Source organism: Papio anubis, chromosome 11, assembly GCF_008728515.1.
Source record: "Papio anubis isolate 15944 chromosome 11, Panubis1.0, whole genome shotgun sequence".
NCBI classification, from domain to species: Eukaryota; Metazoa; Chordata; class Mammalia; order Primates; family Cercopithecidae; genus Papio; species Papio anubis.
In genome coordinates this window covers 43,080,971-43,106,171 of record NC_044986.1, presented here as the reverse complement: position 1 = coordinate 43,106,171, position 25,201 = coordinate 43,080,971, and positions in this window count along the sequence as shown.

Here is a 25,201-nt window from a genome sequence, read left to right as displayed (position 1 = left end):
CTTCAAACAGCATTCCTACCTACCACTGACAGCTCAAGTACCATGGATCTGCTGGGTCTTGTGGCCCAAGTGGCAGAGCGACTTGCACAGCAGCCTAGACCTCTTATACAGCCTTCCCCTCTTCTGGGCCCCACTCAAAACTAGCAGCCTTCTGGGTCACTCCGTAGATGGACCAGAGTAACACATGCAAGTTAAGAATATGTTGCCTCCAAAATCCACATAGGCCCACTAGGCATTGTGCCACTTTCTTAGCTGTAGGAGCAGCCAGATGCAACAATTTATCCTTCCCCTTAGAAAGGATATCTTGACATGCCCCATACCACTGGACCTCTAGAAACTTCACAGAGGTAGAAGGTCTCTGAATTTTAGCTGGATTTATTTCCTATCTTCTGACACACAAATTTCTGACCAATAAATCCAGACTGGTTGGTACTTTATGCTCACTAGATCCAATCAGCATAACATCATCAATGTAATAGACCAGTGTGATATCTTGTGGAAAGGGAAGGCAATCAATATCCTTGAAAACCTAATTGTGACAGAGTGCCAGAGGGTTCATATACTTCTGAGGTAGAACAGTGAAGGTATATTACTGGCCTTGCCTGCTAAAAGCAAAGTACTTCTGGTGGGCCTTACGGACAGGAATGAGGCATTTACGAGATTAATAACTACATACCAGGATATGTGTTCATTTGCTCAAGCAATGAAATGCCATCTGGTACAGCAGTTGGAACTGGGGTCACAATTTGGTTAAGGTTACAGTAATCCACTGTCATTCTCCAAGATCCATCTGTCTTCTTTACAGGCCAAATAGGAGAGCTGAATAAAGATGAGGTGAGAATAACTACCCTTGCATCTTTCAAGTCCTTGATGGTGGCACTAATTTCTATTGTTTTTGATTGACTATTTTCCTCGGTAGAGGTAGCTCTAGTGGCTTCAATTTGGCCTGTCTCACCACACTAGCTTTCACTCCATTAGTTTAGGAACTAATATGGGGATTCTGCCCACTGCTAAGTATGTCTGTGCCAATTATACATTCTAGAATTAGAGAAATGACCACAGACTGGGTTTGGGGACCCACTGAACCCACTGTGAGGCAGACCTGAACTACAACTCCATTGATCACCTAACCTCCAGAAGCTCCTACTTTTGCTAAAGAGCCACAGTGACATTTTGGGTCTCCTAGAATCTGTCAGTTCAGAGTCAGTGTCCAATAGTCTCCAAAGGTCTGATTATTTTCTTTTCCCCAGTGTACAGTTACCCTGGCAAAATATCATAAGTCTTTTGGGGAAAGCTAAAAGAAACATTATCAGTACAAATTTTTGGTGTACCAGCGTCCTTCCTGGAGAGTACCTGGTCTCCTTTGCTTTCAAGGGGTTTTTTAAACCGACTCATGTCTGGGAACTAATTGAGGGGCCGTGATTCTCTGCTTTTATTATTGGAGTTAGACTTTTTGTTTGCTTGACCTGAAAGTGTTCTGCTTATACAGTAACGTAAGGATTTAGTAGGTTTTCTATCTATTTTATATCTAGGAATACCGTAATTGACTACTCAATGCCTTAGGTCTACATCAGTCAGACTATTCTGATTGTTGGTTTGCCTCTTCTATTCATTACAATAACTACATGCACCTTACTTTTGGTGTTGGGAACCACCACTTGGCCCCTACCACCCCAGATCCGATTATCCCCATTGCACGTAAGTTTTCCCATTGGATGACAGTGCTTCTCACCATAAGGTCAGGCCTACAGAAAAGTGCAATCACAGAGCTCTTCAGGGATGCTGGAACTCCCCTTACAAATCTGTTTCTCAAAGTATTCGTGAAAGATCTATCTGGACCTTCCCAGTGTGGGTCAGTAGGTTTTACTACTCTAACTCCACTCTAGCATTACAGTCTCTTTAAGCCTCTAAATCCCTTCCTTTGTGTAAACCAAATGGAGATGAGGCTTATCCAACTTGCCCTCAGTGGGTCATCTTTTGATCTATGTTTCAGCCAACCAACCAAACAAACTGTTACTGCCTTTACTAACTTCCTGAGCTGCAATGTTACATGCAGAATCTCTGCTTAGTGGGGCCGTATCAATAAATTCAGCCTATCCCACTATTGCTTCCATCATTCTTCTATACCTTTAGTATCCATTTCCATATGTTTCCCCCCTTTTCTGCTTATATAAATTAGAAAACTCAAGTAGTTCTATCAGAGTATAGGGCACCTCCTCATGGGTCACACTCTCTATATCACTTTTAGGGGCCTGCTGGGTCTCAAGTCTAGTTACAGGGATAGAAGCAAAGAGAGATGGTGGGCATGAGTCCTGAGGAGAATCAGCATTGTCTTGCTTGGCAACTGCTTCAAGGGAGGCCACTAACCTTTTCCATAGGCAATGCACAGATCATCCCTTCAGAAAGAGATGGAAAGGCCAATACCACTGGGAGTGAGAACACCACTGCCTTGGAAGGTGGAGAGACCACTTCCACTGGCAAACAAGACTCATGAGGATTTAGGAGCTCAATGTCCCCAGCCTCATCAGAGTCTTCTCACACATCCCCATCCCAACTTACAGGATCCCATTCTTTCCCAACCAATGCCCTCTCTTCAACAGCAGATACCCTGTGAGGCTGGGAGTTCAACTTTTGTTGTAATGCAGATAATTGCATGACAAGGGCTTGTGTTGATTTTCAGCAATTTCAGCCCTTTCCTACAGGAAAGAAGATTCTAACTCAGGGCACATTCAGAAGCTCTTAGGCTATTTATACATAGCTGCAGCTGGTAAATCAAATTCATAAGCTCATCCTTTTCTTTCATCGCTTCGTCCAGCAACATTAGAAGTAACCAACCAATATCATTGTATTCCTTGGTTTTCCACAAATGTTCAAAATATCACATGCCAAGTCACCAAGTTCCTTGCCTTTTATGCATGGTGAATTAAAAGTATCAAATGCATTTATTCTGCATGTCTCTGTAACAGTTCACACCATTGACTATGAGGCACTTTGTACTATTAGAAGTAGAGTCCTTAGCATTTTTAGGTCTAATTAGATAGACAGCCAATTCCAGGAAACTCCAAAACCAATTAAGAAACCTCATCCTTAAAATTCTATTTCTCTAGGACCATACCTGGTACCAAAATCTGTATTCATGAGGGTTCTCTGAGACACAGAACCAATAAGATAGATATAGATATATAAGAGGGGATTTATTAGAAGAATTGGCTCACATGATTATGTAGGCTGAGAAATCCAAGAGAGATCATCAGTAAGCTGTATACCATGGGATCCTGGTAGCATGGCTAAGTTCAAGTCCAAAGGCCTGAGAACCCAGGAGACCACTGTTATAAGTCAGCACACAGTCTTCCTTCTTGATACCTGTGCCCTGTAGTTTCTACGAAAGATGCTTTTAGTTATTCCTGGAAATCAGGATGGAGAATGTTTGTCGACAGGAGACCAACTCTGATGACAGAGTCACGATGTCAACCCTTCCCAGGCAAAATGAATTAAAATTAAATTTAAATTGAATTTTAAAATTAAGAGTGCAGTGTGTGGCCTCATCCTATGGATGACAAAATAGAAGAAAAAGTCCAAAAGGAATAAATGGAGGTCAGAGCATGGAGTGCAAGGCACTACAGAAAGAGTAGAGAAAAGTGGAAGAAAAAAAAGGAGGAAAAAGGCAGAAGCAGCATAAATGCATAGGAAGAGTAAAGTGAGAAAACAGAGAACAAAGGGTTAGGAAGCTGATAATGACAAACAGACAGTGAGTCCTTCCTAGTGTGAGTCAGTCACCTCCAGGACTGCAGCCCAAGAAGCAACAAGAACAATGCGTCTTTAGGAATGACAGCCAGCTCAACAAGAGAAGTCAACAGAAAAGTGTAACAGATGAGATGGAGCACAGGGAATAGAGACCAAAACCCACTTCTCTGGCTGACCAGCTTTTTTGCCAGCTCTCTGGTCATGTAAGCACAAAATGCAGCATTTGTGCAAGTGCACCTGTAGATACAATAGCTTAACATATTGTAGATTAATTTTGTATGATTCTTTATGTGTAAAGGGTAGAAAAGAACGAATTATTTTCATAAAACTGTTCATTCTCATAAAACAATTCCAGCAATACTAAATAGTAGAAGAAAAAAATGAGACAAAGACTTCATGACAAAAACACCAAAAGCAATTGCAACAAAAGCCAAAATTGACAAATGGAATTTAATTAAACTAAAGAGCTTCTGCACAGCAAAAGAAACTAGCATCAGAGTGAACAGACAACCCACAGAATGGGAGAAAATTTTTGTAATGTACCCATCTGACAAAAGTCTAATATCCAGAATCTACAAGGAACTTAAATTTACAAGATAAAAACAACTTCATCAAAAAGTGGGCAAAGGATATTGACAGACACTTCTCAAAAGAAGACATTTATGTGGCTGACAAACATAGGATAAAAAAGCTCATCATCACTGATTATTAGAGAAATACAAATGAAAACCACAATGAGATACCATCCCACGCTAGTCAGAATGGCAATTATTAAAAAGTCAAGAAACAATAGATGCTGGTGAGGCTGTGGAGAAGTAGGAATACTTTTACACTGTTGTTGGGAATGTAGATTAGTTCAACTATTGTGGAGGTCAGTGTGGCGGTTCCTCAGAAATCTAGAACCAGAAATACCATTTGACCCAGCAATCCCATTACCGGGTATGTACCCAAAGGAATATAAATTATTCTACTATAATGACACATAAACACATATGTTTATTTCAGCACTATTTACAATAGCAACGACACGGAACCAACCCAAATGGCCATCAATGATAGACTGGATAAAGAAAATGTGGCACATATACACCATGGAATACTATGTAGCCATAAGAAAGAATGAGATCATGTCCTCTGCAAGGACATGGATGAAGCTGGAAGCCATCATCCTCAGCAAACTAACACAGGAACAGAAAAACAAACACCACATGTTCTCACCCATAAGTAGAAGTTGAACAATGAGAACACATGGGCACTGGGAGGGGAACAACACACACCCAGGCCTGTTGGAGGATGGGGGGAAAGGGGAGGGAGAGCATTAGGACAAATACCTAATGCAAGTGGGGCTTAAAATCTAGATGACAAGTTGTTAGGTACAGCAAACCACCATGGCACATGTACACCTATGTAACAAACCTGCGCATTCTGTATATGTATCCAGGAATATAAAGTAAAATAAACATTTTTTAAAAGAGAAAAAAAATGAGACAGTTAAATGCCACCTACTGGAAATAAGCATTGTTAACACATAGTGGACATCATTTCAGATAAAACAGCTAAATCAATATCTCTCTACATGTAGATATAGATATTAACATAAGTAGATGTGTAACATATACGTACACACACATACACATACACGCACACACAAGCATATATCTCTCTCTCTACACATACTTACATAAATATACACCACACACACACATAAAAGAATGCATGGTTGGATGAATAGAAAGATGTGCATATAACAATAGAAAAATAGAAAAAAATCATTGATGGATAGAGAGATGATAGAAGACAGACTTGCAAAATGGACTTATATTACCCGCTATTTTTAATAAAAAGATTTCAATGGAGTCCTATTATTTAAGCATTTATTTAACTTACATATGTACAGTCATACACTAGAACAGATAAAGAGAAAGAGGAAAATTAAAAATTTATATAACGCAGACAATTTAACTTACATTCACCTCACACAATGAGCATGAACGAGATTTTCATCTATTTTTCTCCATTCACTTTCAATAACGGTGTACCTCTTACAATGCAAGCATTTCACTGCACTGAATATGGGCTTTGGTATTTAAAAATATTATTTGCATAATATGACTTCAAAGACCACAGTAGGCTTTAAGTTTATCTAGTAATCAACTGAAAAACAGCAATCTCCTCCAAAGCTGGAGATTAAATTGGCTGTGTTGAGCTCACTCAGCAAGTGACTTTCACTGCCACGCACTTTTTTATGAGATTTTCAGAGAAAATTTTGACTATATTTTAATATTCATATTCAGAGATCATTTGAAAGCCTATGTCTTGAGCAAGATGCAATTCATCACTGTAGATTTTTTTAAAACTTACTAGAAGGTACTGAAGAGCAACTGAAAAGTTACTAAATCTCAAATTAATATTGATTTACAAGAGATTTTATTTATGAAAAGTTTCTGACATGGCTTGACTCTGTGTCCCCACCCAAATCTCACCTCTAATTGTAATCCCCACATACAGAGGGAGAGACCTGGTGGGAGGTGATTTGATCATGGGGGCAGTTTCCCCGATCCTGTTCTTGTGATAGTGAGGGAGTTCTCATGAGATCTGATGGTTTTAAATGTGGCAATTTCCCCTGTGTTTGCTCTCTTTCTCCTGCCAACTTGTGAAGAAGGTGATTGCTTTCTTTTGCCTTCTGCCATGATTGTAAGTTTTCTGAGGCCTCCTGAGCCATGTGGAACTGGGAATCAATTGAACCTCTTTTGCTTATAAATTACCCAGTCTCAGGTAGTATCTTTATAGCAATGTAAAAATAGACTAATACAGTTTCCAAAACAAAACACATAGGGTTGTTTTTTAAACTGTGCTTAGGATTCCTTTTCAATTAACCTATTTTATTTAATTTTAGTTAATATTTATTAATGCATTCCTTTGAAAGACATGGAAATTAACACTTAAACTTTCTTCCAACATTCCTCCCTCAACTCACACTTTTTATTAGTTATATGATTATTTCACATTGCCAAGCCTTACAGGATTACGATCTGTCCTACAGTCATAATTCCCCATTTTTGTTTGGCCTCTGTTATCAAGCATTCCACCACTACTCCACGCATCATGACATCATCATTCATCTCTTTACGTTTGAATGTTGCCATCAAGTCAGTTTTTCAAGATTGGCTTACAGAGATCACAAAGTTTAGAATGTCTATTTTATAACTTACCATTTGTATTACCAAGTTACTGAGTTACTGGTAACTATTGTTCCATTATCTTTAGGCACTGAGTAGTGCTGTTAAGAAGCCCAGGACAGGTGCGGTGGCTCACACCTGTAATCCCAGCACTTTGGGAGGCCAAGGCAGGTGGGTTACCTGAGGTCAGGAGTTTAAGACCAGCTTGTCCAACATGGCGAAACCCTGTCTCTACTAAAAATACAAAAAATTACCTGGGTGTGGTGGTGGGCACCTGTAATTCCAGCTACTTGGAAGGCTGAGGCAGGAGAATCACTTGAACCCAGGAGGTGGAGGTTGCAGTGAACAGAGATAGCATCATTGCATTCCAGCCTGGGAAACAAGAGCGAAACACTGTCTCAAAAAAAAAAAAAAAAAGAAGAAGAAGAAGAAGAAGAAGAAGCCCGAGCTCAAGACCAAACATATTTTTCCCTTGTACAGGATTTCATTGTTTGACTGTTGAAATTTTCTTTACTCCTAAAATTCAGTAATTTAGCTTATATATGTCTTACTATTAGTTATTGTATTAAGGTATTTTTTGCTTTCTAGAATAAATTGGTATTTTTAATCTGTAATTTCATGTTTTTATTTAGTTCAGGAAAGTTGCCTTTTATTATATTTTTGTTAAATACTTTTGCCCCATGTCTAAATTAACATAATAGGCTTCCAATAAATATTCCTTTAATGAATAAATATGTTTGAATACTTTTCCTGTTTCATTTTTTTTGTTCTCTCCTTCAGGAAGTCAACTATATTTATATTGATGATGTTTTCTCTGTCTTCCAGTTTGATCACCTTTGATAATCTTTTAAATATCTGTATTTTCCATTTTGTTTTTGTGATTTTTGAAGCCTATCCAGCACTCCTATCTTTAGCTGTGTTTTCAGCGTTTACATTATTCTTGTTGCTTCTAAAGTATGTTTCATCTTTATAATGATTTTATTTTCTTGCAGTTCTTCCTTAGATTCTACTGGCACACTATTAACTTCCTGCTTATGTATTACATTTTCTTCTCAGAACTCTTTGAGTTCTTTTTAGAGAAAACATCATCATTTCTTTGAAAACATACAAACTTATTTTTCTGAACTCTACCCTATGTTTTAGGGTAATTCTTTTTGTGATATATTCTCTAGGTTACTTCCTTAAAATGAAAACAATAATTCCTCTTTAAATGGGGCCAACTATTAGCTAAGGAATAATATGGGCAAGAGGATCTAAGGCCATTTACAATGTAAATTGAGGTTTATTGTTATGGGCACAGTCTTACCAAGTCTGCCACTACCTACGCGGTAGGCAAGAAGCTCTTGAGTATATATATACACATTTTAAGCCTACAGTTTTAATGAGAATAAAAGGAAAGAGCCATCTGGACACCTTCATCCACCTCACAGAGATGCTTGTCTTTAACATTCTTTGCTGATAAAACAAGGAAAACGAGATTGAAATATATATAGTTCCTGTTGTAGACTCAACACTCCCAGAAACAGACAGACCTTTGTCTGTCTTTTTCAAGTCTCCCACAGGAGCAAAAGTTCATGGAGGCAACACTTCTGCTCAGTGTTGTTCAGCATCACTGTGGAATATCTCCTCTTCCCAAGTGAAATACTGAAATGGTAATGCAGACAGTTGGCAAATAAGAAACCAGGAATAAACAAGGGCAAAATTATTTAGGACCAAAAGATGTGTAACTGAAATGGATGCTTGAGAAAAAAGGGGGATGACTCATGCTGCAAATTATGCAGGAGACAGAGTTAAGTGTATAAGAAATTCTAATATTGGGATTTAGAGTTTGAGTATGGCAGCATTTCAAATCCAATCTGTGCCACTAGTCAGACAATCAATTAAGCTCTGATTACCCACATTCATCCTCTTGCTCATATTTCCAGTACCTACACAGAACAGCCAAAAGCAGAGCAAAGATTCAAATCACAGCTTTGACTACTCTGCTCCTTCCCCAGTGCCTCTGCCTGCACCAGGACCTGAGAAGCCATGGCAAGGGCAACATAGATGTAGAGAGGGAAGGCACGGCTGCTGAGATCTGCCAGAGGGCAAGTTCACAGATGGAGGGACCTAATGCTTTGCCCTTGAAGCTTTAGTGCTGATGACAATCAAGTCCCTTCTATATTGTGGGTAGATGAACATGGTTTCCCTGCTCTCCATACTGCTCCTGGTGAGATGGATCTTAGACCATAAACACAGTGTCAGTAAGGCTCCTTTTTTAGAGATGCCATCCCTGCCATTGAAAATCACTAAACTGTAATTCCACAGGGGTATTCCTCACTTAGTAAACTGAGTCCTGACACAGCCATAGACATTCTACAAATCATTAGAGTGTAGGATGGGGCTGCAGGTTTGAGGAAAATCTGTATGCCTCTGCTCTCCTGTTCCTACCTCTTCAGGTCGAGAATACACTTTGGGGCAGGAATACCACATAGATTGCAGGCTGGAGTTGGGGCCATTCTCTTGTTTCTTTGAATATAAACAGGCTTTTCTTTTTCCTATTTTTCATTCCTTTTATTGCTTTTTATGTGTTTTAAGAGAAGAAAGAGGAGCAAAGATGCTTTTACGAGAACACACTTAACCAGAAACGCTATAAGTTTGATTTAAACATTTAGCATATTTTGATTACAATTCACAGTGTATGTGTGGAGAAAGTTTGGTGGCTCAGAGCATGGAGTCTCAAGTCAGTTTAAATTCTGCTTCTAACACTCATGAGATCTTGAACCAGTAATTTAATCTCTTTATGTCTCGGTTTCCCCATATAAAAAAAATGTAGGTAATAGGACCTTACTGATAAACTTATTTTCAGGGTTAAACAAAATAACTCATTTTAAACATCAAGCATATAGTAGTAGCACCAAAAAAGAACTACCATTTTTATAAATTTTCCTTAGCTGTTCTCTTATTAGAAAATGCTGGTTTAAAAAACAATGAAGTATTGGTTGATTTGCCATATCTACATCTAGGTAGACTTTATTAATCACCTAATATAATTAGTCTTATATCCAAGTAAGAAAATACAGCATCCTTTTCCCCAGAAGGAAAAATATGCAACACTTCCCTGTAGTTCTATTCCACAAATGTATCAATGACAGGTCATAGCAACCTTTTATAAAAGTATGGCACTTTATAAGTCACTTGCATATTTATTATCAGCTTTGATGCTTTAATAACACTCTGTACTCTAAAGCAGACATCTATTATTCCCATTATATGTAGATAAAAAAATGAAAGTGATCTCTTTGAGATTTCACAGTAAGGGTCTCAAACTCGAACTTCTCTCTTCCTGTTCTCATTATGCCACACAGACCCTCATAAGAGGAACGCAGCAGTGCTAAGGAAACAAGTCATCCTCTCCCTCCCTAAAGTGCTGGAGGAAATAAAACACCGAAACAGACACGGCCCACATGCCTCTCCTCTTTATAATCATGCAACTTAGGAAGGCTTAGAATAAGTTAATAGACATTTTCTCAAATCCTATTTGAGGAAGGAAGAAGGGAAAGAAACAAACCCTACTTCTGTCCTTAAAAAGCTGATAGTCAATTTTAGGCTCTCACAGACCTGAATGATGTAATTTAAGAATTTTATTTTATATAATCTTCGTGGAACCAACCTATAGCCATGCCTGACATTATCAATTCTCTTCAAACTTCCCCCTGGTACCTGAAAAAAAAGGACAAGGCTTGAAGAGATGGCAAGAAGAGATATTAGAAATGGCAGCCTACAAATTGCTCAATGTCAGGCTGTCATTGGAAACTGAGAGCTGTGATACTAATGGGTAGCAGCTGAGACTGGCTGAGGCAGTGCTGCACATGAGGTAAAAAGAGTGAGCTTTATTAACTGGACTTTCCTCCTTGGACTCCAAACCTCTTAATATCTAGAGTAGGTTGAGTATAGACCTAGAGCAAATATGCCAGTCACAATCATTGGAAGAGTTCTTTAATACATGACTTTACAAAGATGCCAACAATTTTATAAGAATAACTGATTCAAGTTGTAATGAGATCTGCATACAGTTTTACAGTTGTTAACTTCAGCATATGGACCCGCAGAAAATATTTAAGTAGATTTCTCCCAAAAAGATGTTCTCTCTTGCTGTTCTAACTCTGTTTAGTCCATGTATCTAAACTAATTCATTTCACAGCAGAGAGGACGTTTTAGTTTCCTAGCTTTGGGTCAAGAAGCATAATTCCCAGACTGAGTTTGACAATAGCCTATCACTGTTAAACATCCTCCAAAGAGGCCAGCACTTTAAATGTATAACTGTCCACTAATCGTGCTCATTAATCAGGAAGACCAACTACAGACCTTAAGAGATAAAAACAAAATAAGGATTCCTAATAAAGAGAGAAGATGGTTTATTTCTCCAGGCCTCAAGACTAAAACAGACTTTACTTGGCCATTGAAGAAGTAGCTTGGGCTCCAGAGTAGCTCTCTCTCAGCACAGGCTGCAGTCACTGGAAAGAAACACCAGCCCATGCCCTCCCCAGTGCCCTCTCATTCTCAGAGTCCTCCATAGCTGAGCAACACAATGGAGTCCCTTGCACATTCACAGCATCATCTCAGTCAGTCCTTTTAGGGCCCTTCCAACCCTTCCAGTCCTTCTAGGATTTTGTGGACAATAGGCTAAATCAACCACTGAAAATAACAAGACAGGCTCTTCCAGCAGTAGTTGAGGCGTTGCTTGTGGATCCATCCTGAAGTATCTATTGCATAATAGAACTTTGAGCTGCTACTTTGTACTTGTTGTGTGTTATTTCCCAGGCAGGCAAGTGCTGCCTCCTGTGACAACTTCTGAAATCAGCACCTAGGCCTTTACTATCCCACATCTCCACATCACTGCTGCGTGCATTGCTACCACCCAGTCCTGGTTTTGCAGGAATAAAGCTCTCTGGAAAAGTACAAAAGTTTTCATCTTACACTAAAGCTGAGTAGTGCTGAAATAGAAATTAAAAATAAGAATTCTCCTTTACACAAATAGTGGATTCTCGGTCACTCTCTTCAAGCACAATGCTAACACCAGGTGATATCTATTTAGAATAACATAAAACCAACAATAAGAAACATCTGGTGGAGCAGTGGTGGGGGAAGGTTACTATAGGCCAAACATGATCTTAATTTTTTTATGTATTATCCGTTTTTGATCCTTAAAACACTCCTAAAAGGTTGTTATCCATATCCATTTGTTATCCATATGGTATTGTTATCCATATGCTGCAGATGAGAAAGGTAGGCAGAGAGATTTAAAAAATTGCCCAAAGTCACACAGCCAGTAGGTGGTTCGGCAGGCATCCAACCCAGGTCTGTCTGACCTCATGCCTTGGGCTCCTACCCACCATGTTTGCCATCTCCCAGGGCTTAGACATACCTGATGGAATAACTTTATAAAGATATCACTAATGCTTTATATTTGTGTTGCATGTTATAGTTTATGAGGCCCTTACATGTTGGTTGTCATATTTTATCTTTCCAACCCCAAGAAGTGGCCTATCTGATTTCATAAATGAAAGTTCTTCAGTGTTAGGTCATTGAGAATCAAAGTAAAATTGACCAATGAATCAAAGCCTTTAATAAAATTATCAAGTTAAGCCTCAAAAGGAGCTCTTCTGAATACCAGACCAACATTTAATTTTTACTGAACCACCATGTAAAGCATGTTTTTTTACATAGAAAAATTACAGGAAAATTTAAAGCTTTCTTTCTATTTATAAATGACTAATATTTGACTAACACAAGGATTAGAAACTAAATACATTTCCAAATGCTAAATAATGTGCATAGTCAAGAAAGATAGTGAAATTTTGTCATTGCTTTAATCTTGGTGCCTAGAAAACTGCCAGCACAAAGTCGTTGCTCAGTAAATGTTTGTGGAATAAGTGAAAGAATGGCAGGAGTGGGGGATCATGGTACAGCTGCACATAATATGTTGTGAGCAGCTCTTTAGTCATGTAACAAGAAAGATCTGATGCGCTAGAGAAAAGTCCTTGAATTGATCATAGTCTGATGCAATGGGACATGGCAGCATGGGATATTGGGAGTTGGGAGGAAGCTTGGGTTTTAAAATCTAAAAAGCAGCCTTTGACTTGTTCCTCCACCACTTCCTATATGGCCTTGGGAATTGATGCAACCACTCACAGCCTCTGCCTTCTTCAGTAAAAAGAGAATTTATTTAAGTCACATCACATGAGTGTTTGTATTACGAGTTTAATCAATTATTTAGATATAAGGAGATGCGAAAAGCACAGAAATTTATTATTCGAATTGTGCTGCCAGTCCATTAAATAAGCATATGCACTGGAGGGTTTTTCGCTTCTCTCTCTCTCTCTCTCTCTCAAAATTGTTTAACATTTTCATTTGCATATAAACTGTTTATTCTATAGTGTATATTATGGTACATGGTTATTAAACTAGTCTATCTTAGTTGAATACCTGAAACCATGTTTACTTGATGGACAATTTAAAGGATTTTCAAGAGCAGTTCAGACTGGGGATGATTTTCATTTTATATAATGACACTAAAATCTAAACTCTATGTAAAATAGGACTCCACTAAACAAAGCTATTCAGGAGGCTGAGACAGAGAATCGCTTGAACCTGGGAGGCCAGGGTGCAGTGAGCCAAGATTGTGCCACTGCACTCCAACCTGGGCAACAGAGCAAGACTCTATTTCAAAAAAAAAAAAAAAAGGAGTTTATAGATTTAGGGGTGACAATTAAATGAGGTAACACCCATAAAACACTGAACACTGGACCAATACTCAAGAAGTACTATTTTCTCCACCCACCTCCAAAATCTAATACAAAGTTCCCTCTGTCAATGGAAATTACAAGTCTGAGATCAAACCCGTTGAAATATAGTTCATGTTCCCTTTTCTGAGATTCACTTAGGCACATTTTCTGGGAGCCTTCTCTAAAAACAACTGAGGAAATGAGCTAGAGACTGCCAATAACATTCAACTGCTTAAATGTTTCTATTGGTCGAATTTTCATATTTTTCATCTTTCTCTTATTATTTCTTAAGCTAAATAAACTATCTCAAAAAATAATTAGGATAGATTTCTAAATTCATGGCATGATAGACATCAGAAAATTGTTCATCTTCAAAACTTCTGTCTGGCAATTTGATACAATGCCAAGACAATTTCAGTTTCTTAATTTCTTTCATACAGCAATCACTTAAATAATTGAAACAAATTTTCAAAGTCATATCCTTCCCTATTTATTCATAATTATCCAATCAATTGAAATATTTTCTTGTAACTTCAACTATAATATAATAAGTGCTTTAATCAGATAAGTTTAAAGTTTAATCAACTCAGACTTCTATGTCTATGGAAATGTTTTAATAATCCAAATTAAAATCACCTACAATAATTCACTCACTCCTCTCAATGGTATTTGGTAGTTCAAGGAGGGGCATATGCCACGGGATTAGCCTTCAACAGCTTTGTATTGTATTAAGCAAAAGTCATTTTCTTTAAACACAATGTAAATTACATTTTAATATCTCTATAGATTTCCATATTAACAAATGGAAAGCACAGCAGATTTACCAAATAAACTTGAACAGAATTGCCTAGTGTTATTAATAATTTCACCTCCATATTTTAAAGATATAAATTTGCTTGTTTAAAAACCACAGATGTAATTTTAGTACTTCTATTTTGAAAACAGGTAAAGTCAATGTCATTAGAGTCTTTGATGTCACAGTAAAGGTAAGCATATGCACATTGTGTTTTAAAAATAATCCATTATATTGCAAAAATACAGTTAGATTGTGTGTATGTGTATGTGTGTATGAAAGTGATATATAATGTCTAAAATATTACATAAAAGCCAAAGATTATTATTTGGTAGGTGATGTGGTTTGGCTCTGTGTCCCCACCCAAATCTCAAGTTGAATTGTAATCCTCAGTGTTGGGGGAGGGACCTGGTGGGAGGTCATTGGATCATAGGGGTGGAATTCCCCCTTGCTGTTCTTGTAACAGTGAGTGAGTTCTCACGGGATCTGGTTGTTTAAAAGTGTGTAGCACTTCCCCCTTTGCTCTCTCTCCTGTCGTCATGTGAAGATGTGCTTGCTTCCCCTTCACCTTCTGCCATGATTGTAAGTTTCCTGAAGCCTCCCCAGCTATGCCTCCTGTACAACCTGCAGAACTGTAAGTCAATTAAACTTCTTTTCTTTATAAACTGCCCAATCTCAGGTAGTTCTTTATAGCAATGTGAGAACAGACTAATACAGTAGGCAAGTCATTACAAGTAGGTTAATTCAGGCCACAGGGTTATTGGAAGCAAAAATCTACTAAGCCAGGAAGCCACTCCTCCGATGGTTTCTCAGTTCATAATGATATCAAATACTGTGATTTGCTTGATGCCTTTTTCTAATTATATATTCTATTAACACTTTGAAAATAATCAGCAAAGGAATAAGGATAATCTGAAAATCCCACTTACTACTAAAAATGTACTTATTATAATATTTTGAAAATATGAAAAAGTATAAATGGAAATAAAAATCACCTGTAATATCAATATCCAGAGATAATACCTTTTAATAGTTTGATATATATGTACATATACATACATATACAAGGATATATATAATATAAATTTTTTAATTGGTATTAAATTACTATATATGTAGCTTCCTACCTGCAGTCCTTCACTGGAAATTTTTTTTCATATTATTTAACTTTATTTCCAAAATATGATTATTAATGGCCATATTACTGTTAGTATACAAGCTCCATGAGCATAGTGACTAAATCTGTCTTGTTCTTACAACCAATAACGATATGCCATAATTTATTTAACTACTTCCTTAATGTTTGACATTCAGGTGGTTTCCAAATTTTCATTGCCATAAATGTTACAATATTATTAACGTATGAATTTTCCCTTTCTCTGACATTCCCCTTTTTCTGACAGATGTTTAATTTTCATTTTTCTCCCACCCTCAAAAGGGAGTTATGTTTTGCCTGATGATTATTTGAGCTTTTGCGATGCAGATTCAGAAGGAAAGAAGTGAGGCTGGAGCTGAAGAACAAGAGGTGTGTGGGCAGGACTGGAAGATAAATTTTCTGAGAATTTTGAAGGATAAGATGTGGGAGTAGCTGTGTGAGGAAATTATATGGGAGATTTTAAAAAAATTACCACGGTCTATGTAACCTTCTCACTGAGTTTTTTTAATGTAAGTATGGAAATTATAGAATCAAATTTTGGTTTTTTGTTTTGTTTTTTGTCTGTCAAATATACACCCTTGAATATTAGGGTAGCCCCATTTCTGAAATAAAGAACCTCCAAATCTCAGTGGCTAACATCATTACAGTTTATTTCTCATGCCTCTTTCCGTCCAATGGTGGTACAGACGGTGGACTCCATGTGATGACAAAGAGAACTCAGCTCCTTCTGTGTGGTGGATTTGACATCCCACAGGGCCTCTGAGTCCTGCACTGGTCCTTTTGCAATCTGCCTTGAGATGAAGAAGGAGAAGGAGCATGGAGGATCTGCAGGAGTTTAATGGGCCAGGCTAGAGGTGGCGTACATCACTTTTGCCCCCAATCCATTGCCCGGAACTCAGTCACATGGTCCCCACCTAGCTGCAAGGGAAATCAAGAATGTAGTTCATTGTGTTCCAGAGATAGTCTCTGCTATCATTTCCTACGCTATGAAATCTTGATAAAACTGTTATTCGAGGTACCTATGTTCCCTTGGCCAAATGGCAGACATAGGGCCTTGGTAAGGCTATTTGGAAGATCTTTCTCAGGTATTTGAATCGTGAGTATAGTGACAGAAGAGAGGAAAGTATTTGCAGTTGGCTCACCTTGATGGTAGTGCCCTATAAAAATCCTTCATGTGTTCCTAAAACCTACACCCTTAGTGCAGCCTCATACTTATCTTTCATAAGGGCTATTCAGCTTTTCCTTCATGTCTGTGAACTACCCACATCCTTCCAAATAATTCTTTTTTTCTATGTTATCCACAATTATTCTTTGTTGCCTGTAACCAAAGGAACTTAATTAATACTGAACTCACAGTGTTTTAAAATTATATTCAGTTGTTATTGATATGTGTTTCTTGGTTCACAACACTACTCTCAGATGATGGCTTTATAAGGTTTACACAAATAATGTCAAGATAAATTGATTTGTACATAAATCTTTACCCTATTTCTGATTATTTTCTTAGGCCAAATGCCTAGATCAAATGTATGTTTATTAAAATATAGTAATACTAATTATGTACTTCAGTCAATTAAATATTATTATAGAACCTTTTCATATGATACACATTCCATTACAGCTTTAGAAAATTGTGTTTTCAGCATTAATGTAATAACGAACAGAAGAAAGTACACTTGAGCACTATACAACACAGTACTCATGTTAAAGTTACATCGATGAACCTAAGTGTGTCTTGAGGAAATCTGTACAGAAATTCTAGATACAGTACGAGCGTTCCTGGAGAGTGCTGCCCTCTGTTGCAAGAGAAAGGGAGGAAGGGACGAGTGTAACTAGATCATTAGTGCAGCCTTCTGCAGCTTGTTTGGTTTCCATTGCAGTCAGTTCAGATCTGGGATTTAGGAGAGGCCATTCCTTCTCCCTTCCGCCATGCTTGTCCCTTTTCCTCTACGTAGTGACTTCTCAGCCTCCATAAAGCAACAGCCATATGGCGATTCCTCAAGGATCTAGAGCTAGATGTACCATATGACCCAGCCATCCCATTACTGGGGATATACCCAAAGGATTATAAATTATGCTGCTATAAAGACACATGCACACGTATGTTTATTGCAGCACTATTCACAATAGCAAAGACTTGGAATCAACCCAAATGTCCATCAGTGACAGATTGGATTAAGAAAATGTGGCACATATACACCATGGAATACTATGCAGCCATAAAAAAAGGATGAGTTTGTGTCCTTTGTAGGGACATGGATGCAGCTGGAAACCATCATTCTTAGCAAACTATCACAAGAACAGAAAACCAAACACCGCATGTTCTCACTCATAGGTGGGAACTGATCAATGAGATCACTTGGACTCAGGAAGGGGAAAATCACACACCGGGGCCTATCATGGGGAGGGGGGAGGGGGGAGGGATTGCATTGGGAGTTATACCTGATGTAAATGACGAGTTGATGGGTGCAGCACACCAACAAGGCACAAGTATACATATGTAACAAACCTGCACGTTATGCACATGTACCCTACAACTTAAAGTATAATAATAATAAATAAATTAAAAAAAAAAAAAAAGCAACAGCCACAACAGAATCAGCCCACTTAAGTCAGTTGGGTCTTTATGAAACTGTCCATGAGGCCTTGTTGTTGCATGTAGACAAATTCAGAGAGAATTTGGTTTGTCTTCTTGGCTTAAGAAAGGATATAGGAAATTTGGGGATATAGGGATTCATGATTTTTACTGAGAGAAAAAGCCTTTTTTTTTTTCAGCTTTGCGCATCTAGGACAATTCACATACAATAAGAGTCAGCTGTGAAACTGAAGTAGCTTACATTCTTTTAAAATTTACCTCAGGTGTGGCCAACATGGCCACGTGTTTTGTTGTTGTCTTACTTGTTGTGCTGTTTGAAAAACACATCCTTTACCAAAATATTACCATAAAATGTTTTAAAATAATATTTAATGCTAAAATATGTATTTAAAGAAGCACAAACACAAAATTAATTAAATGAAGATAACTTACAGAGTAATACAAAAGAAAGAGTATACACTTCTAATAAGAATAGGGTGGGAAAAGTCTTAATTTGATACCAAAGCCAGAAGAAAACAAAAAAGCTTTTTAAAAGGCACCTATCAAAAAGATCTGGTAGGATACTTTTGTGAGCAAATTTTAAAATAAATAACATTTGTTTACTTACATAAATAAACTTCTCTACTGAGCCTGGAACAATTTATAGAAAAATGGGAATATTTCAAAAATGTGTCAATACATGACATACTGTCAAATCTTATTAAACAAAAAGAGAACTACTGACCAATCTCACTTATGAATATATTGACCCCCAAAATCCTAAACATAATAGTAGGAAATAGAATTAAATAAGACACTGAAAGGATTTTAGACTGCAAAAATGTATTAATCATTCTAGACTGCAAAGATAATATTATATTAGTAAGTCAATTAATATACTCTCTTAGCTGCCAACAACATTTGTCTATTTCCAAATCTATTCCTGGTTTTAAAAATAACAAACTGTGAAATAGGATTGGATATATCCTGCCTGAATATTATTTTTAAAATGCATATTGCAAATCTAAGGCCAGCACTATGCTCAGGGAAGAAATAATGGAAGTATTTCCATTAAAGTCAGAAATAAAGATGTATTAGATCATCATAATAATTTAATAGTGTTCTCAACATCAAGCCAATGCTATTAATTAAAGAAATGAAGTAACAGGTATAATATTTAAAGGAAGGATGCAAAATTATTTCCAGCCAATAAAATTTTATATAATTTTCAAAAATGTATAATTTTCTGTGAAGCCCTGGAAAACTTCTGGAACTGTTAAGAGAATAAGTAAGGCAGCTAGCTTCAAAATAAATATACAATAATATGCAATCATTCTTCACATACCAGAGATAATCAGTAATAAAGCTACCACACATACAATCATAATAAACACCAAAAATGCAAAGAGAAAAAGCTAAAAAAAAATGTGCAACGATAAAAATTATAAAACTTTACCAAGAAATACACAAGAATTGTCAAATAAATGAAAAGACATACCTTGTTTATTGACAGAAAGACCTGGTGTTGTAAAGACGTCAGTTCTTTAGTTCTTTCTCTAAAACAGACCATAACTTGTATGTAACGCCAGTCAAAATTACAACAAGAGTATTTTAAAATTTAACAAAAATTATTTTTAAATTCATCTGCAAAGACTATAACAAAAATTATGAAAGGACTAGAAGAGAGGAGTACACACTTTTTCTATTAGATAGTAACAGTTTGTGTTTAGCAGTAATAGTAATAACAACAGCAACAACATGAATAGTATTGGTGCAGGAAAAGACAAACTGCCAAGGGACAGAGAATCCCAGAAACAGACACTAATCTCACATATTATGAGATTTAATGTATGATAAATGTGGCATTTTAAATCACAGGGGACAGATTGATTACTCACTAAATAATTGGGGACAACAAATTAGCCACGTTAGGGGGAAAATTAAATTTCATAAATTCCAGTTGGTTTAAAATTTTTTTTTTTTTTTTTTTTTTTGAGACGGAGTCTCGCTCTGTCGCCCAGGCTGGAGTGCAGTGGCCGGATCTCAGCTCACTGCAAGCTCCGCCTCCCGGGTTTACGCCATTCTCCTGCCTCAGCCTCCCGAGTAGCTGGGACTACAGGCGCCCGCCACCTCGCCCGGCTAGTTTTTTGTATTTTTAGTAGAGACGGGGTTTCACCGTGTTAGCCAGGATGGTCTCGATCTCCTGACCTCGTGATCCGCCCGTCTCGGCCTCCCAAAGTGCTGGGATTACAGGCTTGAGCCACCGCGCCCGGCCTAAAATTCTTAATAAATGTAAAGAGTGAAGCAAAAGTATGAGTAAACACTTTTTTTTTTTTTTGAGACGGAGTCTCGCTCTGTTGCCCAGGCTGGAGTGCAGTGGCATGATCTCGGCTCACTGCAAGCTCCGTTTCCTGGGTTCACACCATTCTCCTGCCTCAGCCTCCCGAGTAGTTGGGGCCACAGGCGCCCACCACCACGCCCAGCTAATTATTTATATTTTTAGTAGAGGCACGGTTTCACCATGTAAGCCAGGATGGTCTCCATCTCCTGACCTTGTGATCTGCCCGCTTCAGCCTTCCAAAGTGCTGGGATTACAGGCGTGAGCGACCGCGCCCGGCCAAGTATGAGTAAACACTTTTAATAACTATAGAATGGAACAAGTCTTTCTAAACTTGACACCAAAGCCAGAAGCCATCGATGAAAATGAATTTACCTACATATTAAATATTTCTGGGCAACCAAAACAAAGAATCATAATTATTATAGACATTCGGAAAACAGAAAGAAAGTTTAGCAACACACATATTGGACAAAGAATTACTACTGTACAAAGAGCTCTTGAAAATAAATTATAAAAAGAAAAATGGTCAAAGACTATCAATAGTTGATTTACCAAAGAAGAAATTAAAGTAGACTAAAAAATAGAGATATTCAGTTTCATTATTTTCTCAAATATAAGTAAAACAATAAAAAATAAATATTTTAAAACCATAAGATTGGCATCAGATAAATGTCAAAAGCCTAACATTGGCAAAAGAAAAGGAAATTTGGCATTAACAAAAACTTTTGATAGAGTATGAATAGACATAATTTTGGTGGGAGGTTGGTCAATCCATATCGTAATCATAAATGTTATTTTTGTAATCCATTATAAATAAATCTCATTCAATCCAACAGTCTTATAACTAGAAATTCTCCACAAAGAGATAATAACACAACAGGGAAAACATAAATGCATAAATATGCCTATTATTTTAGCATTCATAAAAGTGAAATTGAAAAGGCACAACAAAATGTCCATCACTGGATGATTGGTTAAGAACATGAGATACTCTGCTACCATTAAAAAATAAGAGTGTAGGTTTTTTATTTACTGAGGTAGAAGCATGATCTCAGCATGTTTTTTGTCTGTCTGTTTGGTTTTGTTTTTGTTTTTTGAGACAGAGTCTGTCTCTTGTCTCCCAGGCTGTGGCACATGCAGTGGCGCAATCTCGGTTCACTGCAACCTCCACCTCCCAGGTTCAAGTGTTCTCCTGCCACAGCCTCCCGAGTAGCTGGACTACAGGCATGCACCACCATGCCAGGCCAGTTTTTGTGTTTTTAGTAGAAATGGGGTTTCGCCATGTTGGCTAGGCTAGTTTCGAACTCCTGACCTCAGACGATCCACCAAAGTGCTGGGATTACAGGTGTGAGCCACCACGCCTGGCCTCTCAGCATGTTTTTAAGTGTGAAAAAATTAACCTGCAATGTAGCATAAACTTATTTATAAAGCATTATGTCCACATAGCTATATATGTCTATATACATTCAGGAATCTGGAAGTTTATCTCTGAATGGTGAGATTTTTGTGATTTTATTGTCTTCTTAGTAGTTTTTCTGCATTTAATCATGTTGTCAATGAGTATGTCGTCTTAACTACAAAATATTTGAGTTTTTCAAAATAAATATCCTTACCAACAAGATCACTGACTCTTTGCACTGTCTTTGTCCTTCCCTTTACATTAATACTACCACACCTTATCAATCTTGTGATATATTTTCTGCACATTTTCTTTCACTAGGATGCATCTTAAAATAGATGGCATCAGCTGGGCACGGTGGCTCATGCATGTAATCCCAGCACTTTGGGAGGCCGAGGCGGGCAGATCACGAGGTCAGGAGTTCAAGACCAGCCTAGCCAACACAGTGAAACTCCGTCTCTACTGAAAATACAAAAATTAGCCGGGCGTGGTGGCAGATGCCCCTAATCCCAGCTACTCGTGAGGCTGAGGCAGGAGAATCGCTTGAACCTGGGAGGCAGAGGTTGCAGTGAGCTGAAATCACGCCACTGCACTCCAGTCTGGGCAACAGAGCTACACTCTGTCTCAAAAAAAAAAAAAAAAAGATGGCATCTCACAATTGTTGTTGGCCAGGAGAATGTCATGACAGAGTTGTCACTGCCTGTGCATGTACAAACTTGGTCATAGTTATTCATATTGTCATCAATTATGAGTTATGCAACACATGACTGTACAGCATTTATTGAGTACAACTGGTATTTAAAATTACTTTGGTTACTACTGGTACATAACTAATTACCTCAAAGCTTGGTGGCTTAAAATAACAACAAGCAGTTTATTCTCTCTCACAGTTTCTGTGGACCAGAAATTTGGGAAGGGTTTGGCTGGGTGGTTCTAGTTAAGAAATATCTCATGAGGTTTGTAATTTTGGTAGAGATGGGGTTTCACCATGTTAGTCAGGATGGTCTCGATCTCCTGACCTTGTGATTCTTGGCTGTAACCGGAACAGCAGAAGTGGAGCAAGCAGGAGCTACTGGAAACTGGCAAAGCATCTTTTGTCATGTAGTCCTTCTGGAGTTGGGCTAGTCTGGGCTTCCTCACAGCATGGCAGCCATAGGGTGGTCAGACAGTTAACATGGAGACTCTGGGCTTCAGAGCAAGCGTTCCAGCAAGCACGGTGGAAGTTGCATCATCTTTTCGGACCTAGCTTCGAAAGTCATACCGTACCACATCTGAGGCATTCTTTTGGTTACAAGCAAGACAGAAACTAGCCTGGATGGGGAGAAACCAAGCCTCCCATCTTAATGTGGATATAGTAAGGTTCTAGAAGCATGTGTGGAACAAGAGTTATTATTGTAGTCATCTTTGGGGAAAAAAAATATCTATCACAAATGTTTCCAAAAATGTTACACCGTTATTTAGCATTGAAATGTAGTTATTTTAAATCCAGAAAGGTACTGCAGGATAAAAATAAATCCATTTCTTTATCTGTTGAACAGAGCTCTTTCAATAGGTGTAAAATAAAAATTCTAAGTGATAAGAAAGCAGTGCCTCATAGTTTAATCACCAGAATTTATTCTTGCTTAGTAGCTGTACCAGAGATGTCTTTCATTTCCCCTTGCAGATCCACTCCCCACACTTCTCCTTGTGAGACTGATGGTTAGACAATGTGGACATGCTCCTGTGCCCTCTGGCTTCACGTTGGGTTGGACCAACGAGGAGGCCTGGCAGGAGACGGTAGGGAGCGGGAGAGTAAGGGCAGAGCATTGGCTGCTCCCTTGCTTCCTCCTGGGAGCTTACCTGACCCACTCAACTTGCTCGACAAAGCTCTTCCCTTCCAGATGTCTGTAACATCTTCCTCTCATTCTGTCGTGGTAAGGTAGTAACAGCTTTTTAAATTCTAACCCCAGTTTCCTGCACATTTTTTTGTGGTTTCTCTATACCTTTGTAAATAAATCCCCTGCTGGTAGAGAGGTGCACAGAACAATGCTGCATCTTACAAGTAATGGCATCTTAGAAAAAATTAAGTACAGCTTTAAAACTGACTCATTCTCTTTCACTTTACATGTTAGCAAGATGTGCAGAGACTGGCCTTCCAAGGCCTTCCCACTGTCGGGAGGTAGGCTGGTGGTAGGCGAGACCTAAGGGGAGAGACATGAGAAAAATTCCCCATTGTAGAAGGCCATAGCTACTGGACTCAGGGCAATGATACACTGTAATATTTTCTATGTTGGAATTCCCTTGTGCTACAAGCACAGTTCTCATGTGTTGCAGTAATATTTTCTTAGTGTTACAGCCTGATCTTATGTATGACCTAAGTAAGGCCTAAACCCTCCCTTACTGTATAACAGAAATAGAAAAACAGCAAGAAGGGGGAACCGGTTACCAGACAGCAAGCGGTGACCTAAAAAAGCAGAGGATGGCTACATAGAAAACACTTGAGTGAAGTGACAAGTAACGAGCAGAGTGGAATAAGGACCTGAATGCTTTGTGGTATCTCCAACACCTGGGGTGGAAAAGGTAAAAGATAGTACCCCCTTCTGCCACATATGACTCAGGGTGCCAAAGGAGAGAAGAAGGGGATCCCTGCAGACTAGGACACCTGGGTTTCATATAGGTTTAATCATATTTAGGTGAACGTATTTCTTGAATGCTCTTGTGCATGAGCCCATTCTTAGCCAGGTGTATGCATTTTAGTGGTGGGAGCAAGCTGGAACTTCCCAAATCACCTTAAAATCTGCTTAACAATTAGCAATTTAATACTCCCAGATACATCAGACATTCATCGCATTGAAAACAAGGCATATTCTTTTCAAACAGGATTGGAAGAAGAGACATTTTCCTACTTTCATCTGATTCTTTTGAAAGTTACCAGAAAAGAGTATCCAGACTCCGATTGGTTGTGAGAAGTTGCTTTATAAAAAGTCAGTTAACTTTTTTGAATAAAAGCATTATCTCATAGATGACTGATAAGCTAATTTCAACAAAAATGAACTCCATTTTTTCTAAAAGAATAATTCTAATTATTAAAATTCATCAAGTAAACAAATGCACTGAATTACCAAAATTAATTAATTAATTAAAAGGATCCTGAGGAGAGCCAGAGCTTTGTCACACCGTGCACAGTTTACGGTGGGAGAGCTCTTGCAAATTTCTCCTTCTCTATTCTCTCCTCTTTTATTTGCCAGATTATAAACATTTCTGCTAT